This window comes from Entelurus aequoreus, linkage group LG09, assembly GCF_033978785.1.
Source record: "Entelurus aequoreus isolate RoL-2023_Sb linkage group LG09, RoL_Eaeq_v1.1, whole genome shotgun sequence".
In the NCBI taxonomy this organism is placed as follows: Eukaryota; Metazoa; Chordata; class Actinopteri; order Syngnathiformes; family Syngnathidae; genus Entelurus; species Entelurus aequoreus.
Window position 1 is genome coordinate 48,493,827 of NC_084739.1, and position 9,909 is coordinate 48,503,735.

At 39.6% G+C, this 9,909-nt stretch overlaps 1 long non-coding RNA gene across 1 annotated transcript; it reads left to right on the top strand.

Moving 5' to 3' along the window:
• The first annotated feature begins 7,219 nt into the window (after window positions 1–7,219).
• On the top strand, window positions 7,220–8,268 carry LOC133656875 (uncharacterized). The gene is made up of 3 exons (XR_009827186.1): window positions 7,220–7,273; window positions 7,353–7,405; window positions 7,992–8,268. It is a non-coding gene; the product is annotated as an uncharacterized LOC133656875 (long non-coding RNA).
• The last annotated feature ends 1,641 nt before the right edge of the window (window positions 8,269–9,909 follow it).

Genomic DNA, 9,909 nt, shown 5'->3' on the forward strand with positions numbered 1-9,909 from the left:
GCCCTAACTGCGCCTACAAATTCTGTCCATAAAAGTTATGAACAGAATCTGTGAAAAAGGGCAGGCGTGTCGGAGTCTAACCCTCACTGGAAACAAGTCCGACTTACTGCCGGCAATGCGGACCAAGCTCTGACACTGATCATAGAGGGAGAGGACCGCCACAATCAGACAGTCCGATACCCCATACTCTCTGAGCACTCCCCACAGGACTTCCCGGGGACACACGGTCGAATGCCTTCTCCAAGTCCACAAAGCACATGTAGACTGGTTGGGCAAACTCCCATGCACCCTCAAGGACCCTACCGAGACGAAAACCACACTGTTCCTCCTGAATCCGAGGTTCGACTATCCGGCATAGCCTCCTCTCCAGTACACCTGAATAACTATAAATACTTTTTTGGCTGCCTAACTTTTTGTATGATTTGGGTTTCAATTTAAATTTTCTCCAAAATGTTGCCCCTGTTTTTTGCACCATCTTCATCAACAAGAGCCTTCAATAAATGGTAAAAGCAATGTTAAATTGATCCATTAATTTGTAATTTTCAGTAGAGTGGCACACCGAATGTCCACAGCTCGCAGCCAGGGATTGACACAATCCATCCCTCAAACCACCATAACTGAGAATGTTAGAAAGAAGGACAACACCCACTGAATCAGAAACACGAACCATTTAAAATAATGTCCTACCGTGTAGCAGACTTGGTGAGGCGGCCCGAACGCAGCACTGTCAGTTTGCACCACTCTGAAGCAGAATTCCACCTTCACACCAAAACAACATTCACAGTGCGGACATTTATCCATGAAAATATAGAGAAGCTGCCAAATTTTCTGCTTGACATGTTTCAGTTTGTTATTTTCTCATGACCCAATTAATTAACTTCAACGGGTGGTTGGTTCTTGCAGATACTGGTGTTTTCAGTTACGAGTCCATATTATAAAAATTACTAAGACCATTGTGGTGGATGGTCCGAATCTTAAACAGCAACAAAAGTGAATTTAGTACAAACGTTTTATTTACCCATAATCAAATGGTACAAGGTTGGATTGAATTGTCATGCAAACAGACAACGTCCTCCGGAGACGTTGGATGAATCGAGAATCATGCGAATCATACATAGACTTGGTCTCCTTGGCCATTTATGTGTTTCCCTCATGTGTCAAGGTCCCGTTGTTTTGGACCTGTTTATTCTGCAACCTCTTTGAATCCTTTAGCCATAACAAACAATCAAAACATTTTGTACAATGGTTAGGCCGACCACTCGTTCAACTATAACCCACATATGCTCCTTCAATGGTTCAAAATAGAAAAAAGAGAAACAAGCAGACATTCTTAATGCTTTTCGACCATTTATTTATCATTTAGTTCTCTTTTCGGACTTCGACAGACACAAAATATGGTACAATAGGTCAGAAATTCCATCACACCATAAAAATAAATATAAACTGTTTCTGGCTTATTAGACCTCATTTATCTGATCAAGATGCACATGTTTAATTACATGCATGCAATGATTTTATCCCATATGTCTTATTGTGCCATGGTCTGGGGACAGGCCACGAGATGTGTAGTGAAGCCTCTGTTGTCATTATATAAACAATCACTAAAGATATTTGACCAAAAACCAATGAAGCATCATCACTGCCATATTACCCAAAAATAAACATGATGAGTTTTAAAATTGTTATAAATTTCTCATTTTTAAAAGCTATTTTTAAGTGTCAGGATTAGCTCCTGATTTGATGTGTCAAGAAATACAAATATACAGTAGTGAAGGTGTGCAAACTCAAGCTGCAGTCGGTGGGAGTTGTAGAGTGAAAAGGTGCCGGACGACTCTGGGTCAGTCTGCGTTCTCAGTGAAGGCCTCACATATGTGAAACTCTTTGCCACTGGAGTTAAAGTCACAGTCAGACATTGAACTTTTCTCCACAAAACTGAAAAAGTGGCTTAAGGAAAATCAGAAATGTGAGCACTAGAACTGGATGTAGTATGGACAAATGGGGCCGATTATTTTCAATGCGTTTTTATTTGTGTACTTGTCTTAATCCTTTTGTATGTGTTTTACACTTTTTTCAACTTTTTTTAAAAGCGTAACCAGGGACAAGGGTTGCAAATTAGCCTGTGGCTAGAAGTCTTATGTACTTTGACATTGGTTACGTATGGGTAGCAATGTTTAATTGTATTGTCCCTGTCAAATAAATACATGAATGAATGAACATTCACAGGGCGGACATTTATCAATGAAAATATGGATAAGCTTCCGAATTTTCTGCTTGGCATGTTTCAGTTTGTTCTTTTGTCATGACCCAATTAATTCACTTCAATGAGTGGTTGGTTCTTGCAGATACTAGTGTTTTCAGTTACGAGCTCAGTCATAGAACCAATTGAGCTCATTAATTGAGGTACATGTACTGTATTTCCCATTGTTTTCCTACATGTAGGTCAATTCTGAATTTCCCCCCGGGGATTAATAAAGTATCTATCTATTTTCTATAATGTGTTTTGTGCTCATAATTGTGGGTGTCTTGTACAGATTAGTTTGATTTAGATATTTTTTTACGGGAAACTGTGATTAGTTTTTGTATGGTTTGGTCAACATCTGACCTTTTAAAACGGAGCATTAATGAAACCCAAGGTGCCTTTGTACTATACTACAAATGTGAAAAAGGGTAAACTAATAAACAGGCTTCAAAAACAAAAAATATGAAACGACGAACCATGGAGTATAATTTTTTCTGTTTATACTGGAGGGCTAAAAATGAGGCGCGGGAAGAAGACAGAAGGAGAAAATATTAATTAAGCAAGGATTGTGCGATGACTGTGCCCTGCACATAAGACAAAAGGTTAAGCAAATGCCAGGGCACAGCGTCATTTCAAACAATGACTATTAGCTTTAGAATCAGCCTTGTGTCTGCTGAGGAAACACAGTGCTTTCAGAAACCTGATTGCCATACGGTGGTAAGGGTGTGTGTGTGTGTGTGTGTGTGTGTGTGTGCGGTGTGTACGTGCGTGCGTGCTTGTGTGTGCGTGCGTGCGTCAGTGTAAGGTGGCAGGGTTGGTGGGTATGTGGTTAAGGGTCATTCCATTTCAATCTGTGGGTAAATTAGCCGAAAGCAGCACAGGTTGAAAACACACAATTATTGGTGCAAGTAAAGCCGATGGGGATTGGTGAGACAGCAACAACAGTTAAGTAAAAAAAGATAGTGATTGATAAAGATGTTATTGAAAGGGGTAGTGGTGGAAAGCTAGGGAGGTAGAGGGAAGCAGTGCAGGTTTTAGGTTTCATATTTTAGCATTAAATTGGAAATGGATGAGAAAATAACGGTAATAAAGAAATGCAACAACAATTACCAAATTTTGATATGACAAAACATACTCGGAAATTGTGACAGATTAAGCCTAGGATCATGTTATTTTCTAGGATGACACCTGCATTTCACCCAGTCAACTGAATTAGGCTCCTCTACAGAAACAAATAAAGCCAGCACTACCATTACCACTTTCCTCTGACCAATAAGAAGGACACATGCTATATAAATTACATAAAACAATATATGGGCAAAAGAGTGTTATGATAATCATATAAGCTTCTCAAGGAGGCAAAAAGCACAGATACTCAAACGTTTGATGCACTCAATAATTCATTCACTTCTTAATTACAATGCTTTCAAGAGGCAGGGTCAAAAATGTTTATTATTCATACTGGATTATTTTCAAGCAGTAAATATATATCAATTATTTGTACTTGAATACACATGTCATGAAGTTGCTTTCCGCAGGAATACACTTTCACAAAAGTTTAGCTTTAATTGTGAAAACCTCATTATTGAAACATTTACACACAACTTGTTTGTTTATGAGTGCGAGAGAGATGTTCCATCAGGGTTTCACAAGTAATAACTCGTTTTTTAACATGTATTCATGGTAAGTGCTATTAACAGTGTAAGAATGTCAACACAAAATTCAAACTACTCCCATATTGTTTTACTTTCAATTGTTTGATCAAAACAAAGTCAATAGCAGACAAAACCTAAACAAAAGCAAAAACTACTGTTTTCTACAGAATTTAATCATTTGGATTTGGATACAAATATTGATCTAATCACTCTAGTATCAATCATATAAATTCTACCATTGGTATCAACACTGTTGATTTATGGATCAATCCGTCCCCCTGTTATGTGTGTGCCTTAGAGTGGTCGCAACAAAGCAGCACATCAATTGCCGTTATGTCCACCCTTGAGACTCGTTTAAAAAAAATATGTTCTGCTGTAACACGCTTGTATTTACCTTTCCTAAACTTTATTTAGCACTTATTTTGTCCATTGTTTCAAGCTATCTTAGCAGCCAGTTTAGCTATGTGTATAGAGCTAAACAGTTAGCAGCTAATTGACTAAAATCTAAATATCACGCACCAAACAGGGGGTGCAATCTTCAGTTTGGCTCGCGAGACAACGGCAAGAGTTCAATTTCAATAAGCCATCTGGCCATGCTTTCATATTAAATTTAAATACCCAGGGATCAGACAGGTGGCAAATTGTCACATGCCTTGCGGACAATGTGGGAAACTCAGGTCAGTGACCACGACGTGTACTTTCTTGCTATCATAAGCACAACATTTACTCCTCTAACCAAATCCAAACAACCTTTCCTAGTCATGGTGCAGAAAAAAAATTCAACCAGCACAAAAAGTTAACACACATGGTCACACATAACACAACCTGCTCACTAAGCTGAAAAATGTGTCCCATCACCATAAAACATTTGAAATTAAACCCATTTAAATCCATTACAAGGCACGTTGGTAAAACTGCAAAAAAAACTCTCTCCACACTTTTCCATGTTTGACTTTTAGCTGCTTGATATTTCTGATTAATTACTAAGCTTTGAAGAAGTCGTCACGGAAGGAAACAAGGTAGGAGTTGAATTGTCACATACCCTTAATATTCAATTATATTAATTATTAATTGTATATCCATTATAGGGGCAGCACGGTTGAACAGAGGGTAATGTGTGTGCTTCACAATAACAAGGTCCTGGGTTCGATCCCCAGGCTAGGGGTCTTTCTGTGTGGAGTTTGCATGTTCTCCGTGTGACTCCCCGGCTTCCTCCCACCTCCAAAGACATGCAGCTGGGGATAGGTTGATTGGCAACACTAAATTGGCCCTAGTGTGTGAATGTGAGTGTGAATGTTGTCTGTCTATCTGTGTTGGCCCTGTGAGGAGGTGGCAACTTGTCCAGTGTGTACCGCCCGCATGCGGCTAGGATAGGTCCCAGCTCCCCCGCAACCCCAAAAGGGACAAGCGGTAGAAAATGGATATCCATTATATTATTATAATATGTAAACATTATATATATATATATATATATATGGTTACTTTGCATGCTTTCGGCCCCGGGCCAATTTTTTTTTTGGTCCAGTGCGGCCCCCCCGGTAATATGTTTGGACACCCCTGCTCTAAGCGGACTATATGGGGTAGCCCCTTTGTCATCATCTCTTAGCAAATCCAAAAAAAACTTGGTAGCATTTACTACTTTGTTGGATAGAGGACTCATTGTGCTAAATTGGAAGGCAACAGCACTTCCCTGCCACATCCACAAGATTGATATTCTTTATTTCCTTTAAATTGGACAAAATTAGGTTGACATTAAACGGTTGTTCTGTAAAGTTTCAGGAAGTATGAGGCGGTATCCTAAAAAATGTACAAGAGACTGATCTCTAATTTAACCCCTATAGAAAAGTAATTGAAAGTTAGATAATTGATTAGCCTTTTGTCTGCATTTGTGTATTGCTGCCCCGTGTTGGGGACCTTCAGGAGTGCAGTTGTCCGTGACTTCATGTCAGTGATTGCCTGTACTTATTTGACTGAAGCTTGTTTAATTTTATTTTATTTTTGTGTAGTTTTTTATTTCTATTCTATTTTACATAACATGTTTGCGGGTTACTTGTTCGGGGGAGAGAAAAAGAACATTTGGCATGTGTAATTGTATTTCTGGACTGTATACGTCAAAAATCCAATAAACAAATGTTTCATAAAACAAATTTAAAAATACTAAAGGACACCAAAATGCATCAATTTAATTAGTTTTAACCAGCTCTTAAGTTCTCTAGCAGCTATACAATTATAGAATGATGAGGCTGAATAGACGATATATCTAATATTTTTTATTTCTGACAGGCCAAATATTGACACACATGTAGGATGGGGGATACTCGTCTTTTTGTGCATTGGGACTGTCAACCTTAATGCGTTAACCCATGTGATTAATAAAAATAAGTGATCAAATATGAATTAAGATTAATGGCTTTAGGGATAAGGCTTAACCTGGAAGATCGCATTTGTTACACAGATCATGATGAGAGGCGGCCAATTTCGCTTAAACTAAGGTAACTTGTTGGAATTGCAGCGACAAACGTTTTTATCGTCAACGCACATCACGTTTAAAATACCATCTTAAAGCGAAAGACGTACCCGAGGATGGCGCCAACAGTGTTGCCAAATCCTCTTGCTCACTTCTAAACAGCTACAAGCGACCAATCTGATGACTTTTCCCAGGGATATTGGAGACTTTTTTTGTGTCTTGGAGGCTTTTTTGTGTCTTGGAAGACTCTGAGATATAGCAGAGGTCTAGCAGTCACCGTCCTGAGCTGGTGTGTTGCGCCGATTGCTACATGCTAGCATGAATGCTAGCTGCATCAACAAGAAGCAGAGGAGAATGCTACGCTGGCAAAGTTTACTGATTCAATGTTGTCAACAAAAGTAGCACCGTTAAGTTAAACATATGCCTTTGCTAACCGCATACAGGACATCTAAAACCTGTGAAGACCAAGTCCTGCAAGAAGATGTCATTTCTACCACCACAGCTGATCTGTCATACTAGGCTGACCATACGTCCTCTTTTCCCCGGACATGTCCTCTTTTGCGGGGATGTCCGGGGTGTCCGGGCGTTTTTTTTTAAATGCCTCAAATGTCCGGCATTTTGAGTTAGGGTTGCGTGTACCGGGTATTTTCAATGTACGTCCAGAGTTAAGACGGGGTTAAACAAAACAAAGTGTGGAGGCGTGCGTGTAATACGGGTGGGAAATAACACATATTTCCTCTCATGGCAACCCCTCATATTACCTGCGGCGTTTCCACGTTTAATCTCACAGCCTATCACGTGACCCGCTGCAGCCTATCACATGACCCGCTGCAGCCTATCGCGCTCTATATGATCCACCGTCCAAAGATGGCTGCCAGGTGCGGTGGCTAAGCCTGGGCACATCTGAAGCCGGTATGTTTTAAAGTTGTCGTTTGCCCGCATATCGTAAAAACAACTGTCCAACATTTTACAACTAATTGTAAACTTATAGGTGCCGACCATCAAGGCCGAGTTGCGACGAGAGAGTGTTATTAAGCCGAGTTGGTAAGTGAATCTGTTTGCTAATAGTAGCTGCTAGCCGTACCCATGTATTGTCTATGGGCGGTTAGCATTGGCTTTTAATCCCGTTTCTTCCAATGTTTCTGATCCCATTGAATTTATATTTATTTCGAGTCTTTATTTTGGGTACTTACATATAGTGACTGAGTGTTGTGGCGTTTTAAGGCCATGTGCACTTTTTATGCTACGGTAAGGACAATGAATGAACACTGCTACACCCGTCATAGTGACGTCACTGTTATTGTTAATGTTACACCCGTCATAGTGACGTCACTGTTATTTTCTATTGTTTAATATTGTTAATGTTACACCCGTCATAGTGACGTCACTGTTATTTTCTATTGTTTAATATTGTTCATGTTGCACCCGTCATAGTGACAACACTGTGTACTGTTGTGTTTGTTATGTTGTACATACATGGGATGTTTTAATATTGTTAATGTTAGCAGTATTATTGCTAATAATGATAATAATAAGTGTAACTTATTTATTGAAGGTCGAACAATAGATGACTTAATGTTGATGTTTATGTGCGCACATTGATTGAACTCCGTGTCCTGTGTTTACGTAGGCCAGGTCCCTAAGTCTTGGATGGCGAGCTGTAGATAGGCCTTGAGCCTGAGCCCAAGGATCTCCACCTCTCAACCCCTGAACTCCACCTGCTCTGGTCGGGCCGGTAGGCGGCTTATAGCCGAACCCCTTGCCTCGCATCTCATTACTCTGCAGCCCTTTGCACTACCTCATACACACCCTGCCCATAAACTGAACTGTCTCTACAAACTGCCATATCCACAACCCCAACCCTGGGACCCCATTTTGAAAATTCCTAGCGCCATCACTGCTGTCAACAGAGGAGAAAAATGCTTTATTTAAATAAATATATTATTTATAAAGCAAGTTCGAGTATCATTGGCAAATTTTCACCTAGTCAATATGATGTCAGTCACCTTGGCACGCATATATGTCCTCTTTTTGGGATTTCAGAATATGGTCAGCCTATGTCATACAATACCATGAACAGGCACAATTACAGCAAGGATAAACCAACTGCACTACACAAACAAAAGCATAAAGATACAAGTACAGACTAAATGTGAATGTATTTTGCTTCCTGGGGAACGTCGAACATCTATAAGTAATCACAACGAGCTGAGGTCGCATTGTGCCAAAAAAAGAGATCAGCATTGTCATCTGAAAAGGTAAACTATCTTGTTTGTTTCAACAACTGAAGAACAACAACAACTAAAGAATAGTAAATGGTGCAGTATGTTAAGTTTTTTTTATGGTAATGCTTTAGGAGAGTGAAGACATGAACCAGCTATGTTTTATCTGAGGGGTGGGGGGAGGAATCGACCTACCAATTTCAGAGCGGACACTCACAAGGCCACTGATCAGGGATACAATTATTAAAATTAAAACATTAAAATGTTCCCACAAAGCAGCAGTGTTTCTGCAGTTACATTAGCCCCAGCCCAGTTGGCTAAATGGTGATATAAACAATAGTTATATCGTACGATATACAGTACATTTCTATGTGGCACTACGATTTATTGTAATATCACATAGCACTAAAAACAGTATTGCGCCACTGTAAACTACAATACAGTTCTTTTGTTGGATGGTGTCATATTAAACAGGTCTCATGTATCCATCAAGAAATTCAAATATCAGTTCAAAATCGAATTCAAGCAGACCTTTTTCCTTCAGTAAAATTGCGGCTAGTAAACTGGAAGACAGAACCGTCACAGGCTATTGAAGCAATCTAATACGGAAAAGTAATTATGAAAAAGTCAATGAGATTCTTTCACTGCTCTCCATCACCAACATCCTAACATGCTGTCAACACATGTGTATGAACAAAAGCATACACAACAGCAGGAGCTGTATCAAATAGTTAAAATAAATCACCACTTCAATGTGACAAAAAGAGGGTGGAAATAAACAAACCAGCAAAGCGTAGCGAGCCTAATGTTAGGGGCCTCTTCAGTATTGAGAGAAATTACAGGAGCGTTTGATTTGCACCGAGGTGCCATCCTGAACATATGGCATTTTAATTCTTACCGGTCTCATCTGGATAACTCGGGGCCTGGTGAATCTCACACCACCATTAGGGAAATATGGGCACAAGCAAAATGCTTAACAGCGAAGGGCTCCAATTTCCCACCTTAATGGGCATTCTCTTCCTATAATTCCCACATCTCCTTGCTCTTTCTTTTTTTCTTGTCTTTAAAGCCAAGCCTTTGTTTATTTTTCATTTTACAGCCCTTTCTTGTCAAACTCTCCATTCACGCCCTCCACATATTTCCATTGTACTCCAGGTACTTACACAATGAGTGCAAAACAGGCCTCCATAAAATACTTGAATAAATACATTTTCCCATTCACACAAAGGTAACTAACTTACACTTACATACCTGATAGACAACATAACATACACTATATTGCCAAAAGTATTTGGCCACCTGCCTTGACTCACATATGAACTTGAA